Source organism: Varroa jacobsoni, unplaced genomic scaffold, assembly GCF_002532875.2.
Source record: "Varroa jacobsoni isolate VJ856 unplaced genomic scaffold, vjacob_1.0 scaffold_333, whole genome shotgun sequence".
Taxonomy (NCBI): Eukaryota; Metazoa; Arthropoda; class Arachnida; order Mesostigmata; family Varroidae; genus Varroa; species Varroa jacobsoni.
In genome coordinates this window covers 82,319-85,045 of record NW_019213235.1, presented here as the reverse complement: position 1 = coordinate 85,045, position 2,727 = coordinate 82,319, and the positions used below count along the sequence as shown (strand labels likewise).

General features: G+C 38.5%; 1 protein-coding gene across 2 annotated transcripts in view; it reads left to right on the top strand.

The window, feature by feature from the left end:
• The first annotated feature begins 223 nt into the window (after positions 1 to 223).
• Positions 224 to 2,727, top strand: part of LOC111259456 (uncharacterized) — a 55,616-nt gene continuing 53,112 nt past the window's right edge. The window contains exons 1-2 of one of the 2 annotated variants that reach the window (XM_022831501.2): positions 224 to 314; positions 760 to 808. The gene's annotated coding sequence lies outside the window, so the exon portion shown is untranslated. Of the gene's footprint in view, positions 315 to 759; positions 862 to 2,727 lie in introns of both variants that reach the window. The other variant, XM_022831499.2, reaches the window with a different exon arrangement.

Sequence of the window (2,727 nt, the reverse complement as noted above, 5' to 3'; positions counted from 1 at the left end):
ACAGCGTGTGGCCGGTTATTTTCTCCATTGTCACTGACCACTATCGGCTGATGGCTGTCGGTGCCCTGTACCGCTGCCCTGACCGCTCCTTTAGTCTGTGTATATAATGCGAATGTGTTTGTATGTGTGAAAACAGCGTCGATTCAGAGCGTTTGCCTATGTGGCAAGGGCGAGCAAGAGAGTTCGGGGCATTTAAACAACTGGCGATGCAATGGTGGCCGTCGCACGGAAGCCTCCATAGTTACACTTCAGATCATTAGGAAAGTTTATCCGATGAAAGCCGTAGCTATTTCAGCTCTAACAATACGATAGCGGTAATAAGATCAAATAATTTTTTGTTTGCAGTAGCGACTGTATGGACGTTCTAGACTTCGGCATGCTGGTAGTAATCATACTGTTGTTGTTACTGCCACGTAACGATAAAAAAAGCCGTTTATACTTAGCCGTTCTTAATGTAATAATCGACTAAATGATTTGAAAGCAACTTTCCGGCGCTACCGAACGACGCTTTTGAAATCCGTTTAACGAGGTTTATATACGAAAAATGATCTAGTATAATATATCGAATTTGTAAAAAATAGTGTCCTTCTATTTCGAGAATGCATGTTCTCTATTACTTTTAGCCTCTATTATCCTCCATATTGGGGGGTAATCGCAGAAAGCACTAAGGCTAAGCTAATTAATAAGGAGATTCGATGGCTCAGTTATTATTGTTTCACGTTTTTACCAGTATTGTAACGTAGTTTACATGCTTTTCAGACGTGGTGACACTTAGGCTCTCTGATGGCGACTTGGACAGCTCTGACAGGTAGCGCCCTTACGTCATAGTAGAGGACTGAAAAGGAAATAGGAAGGAAAAAGGTACATAACGATTGTTGCCATTATGTAGGATTGCGGTTAAAGCACTCTAACAGCAATATTTTATATTATCAACACGATTATTACCCAGAAATTGAAATTAAAGGATTAATAATATATCAAAAAAAAACATTAAATTAGATTTTAACATTATAGTCAGTTTCTAAGCTAATGTATTGTGGCTATATGCTTAACGTAAAACTGCCGATTCCCATGTACACACACGCGTAATGTTTACGTCCAAGGCTCTTGGTGGTGTCCTCTGTATAGCCTTAGGTATAGGTTGATATACTTCGGAAATTAGTAACACATACAGCTCCTATGACGTTCCGCTTTCTCGTAGCTGTTTCTGGGACTGTATTGATTACATTCATCGTGAAGCAGTCTCAGAGAAGTTCGGCTTTCCGACACAACGAACAGTTCCATGGCATTCAATGGGCTCAGCACTTAAAGCTTAACGTTTTACAGTTACTGAATTGCTATATAGACTGTCTGAACTCTGTAGCTACCACTTGAATGTTCCATTTGTTGGGGTCGGGGGTCATGACCACTACTAGTCCACTGAACGGTGCTAATTTTCTGGAAGCACGGAATAGTAGAACGATTTTTGTTACATGTGCACTATTTAACCTGAAGTTTATTATCTGGCTTTCATAGATCTAGGGGCACAGCAGAATTTCTATTTCTCATATGTGAATGACTCCATATCTGAATCTCTTTTCAGAATTTTTACATACATACATGTCTATATATTATATTTAGGCTGGGTGATTATAAGCAATGACGATTTTGTTTACAGAAGTGTATCTATATACATATGGTTTGCAACAAAACTAGTAATTATTGATTTGTTAGACATTTGTTTGTTTGTTAGAGAAGTTTTTTTTCAAGACAATAATTAGGTTTACACCTCTCCATTCACTGGTTAATGCCGGTGAGTCTCGTTGACCTTAATGGGTGCCTCTGAAATATAAGATATTATATAGCACACTAGAAACACATCGTTCTTTCCATTTTATAGGACAGGTTATTAATAAGACAGTTTGTTTCTAGCGATGTAGGCTTATTTGTTCGCCTACAACCCCCGATCAACTTTCCGACGACGATAATAAATGCCCAACGCATCAATTTTTAAGTTACTACACAAGCTCATATCGACTTGTCCCACTAGATGCTATAGTCTATAAGAACTCCAGTTCTTTTAGTAAAACACCTTAAGAGTTTTTGGCCCTTTATGACAGTAGTGAACTGATCTGATCTGTTACCTGTCCATATAAACACCAAACCCGAACGCAACAGCATTTCCGGATACCAAGTCACTGAAATGGAAGGACTGAATTACGCCGTTAGATGAGCCAAGTTTATGAATGGCGATAATTAATAATTCTAATTAAAGTTGAATAGATAAAATGGGCCGAAAACAAATCACGACCCAGTTGGCAAATCCGTAAACCGAGCGTCACCACCAAACAAATCAATGTCGACCGCGCATGATCTTCTTATGCGTAGCTTTATCATGGATCGTACTCCTGCAAGAAAATCATTCCGTAATAATATAATTTCATAATTGTATTATCTAGTATCAAAAGAAATGTCACGTTAACACAGGCGATATTACATCAGTGTGTTTCAGAATTTGTACAATGACTTGATCGTCACTTATGTTCAGACCGGACTAATCATAGACCCATAACTGGACAGCCGTTTTTTTCTCGTTTAACAATGAAACGTTCACAGTTGGGTGTTTGCTAAATTATATGATGAGCGAGCAAAGGCCAAAGCCATACATAACTCTATCGAATGTCAAATTTAACTAAAATGAATTAAAACTTATCAGAGAGAGAGAGAGAGAGAGAGAGAGAGAGAGAG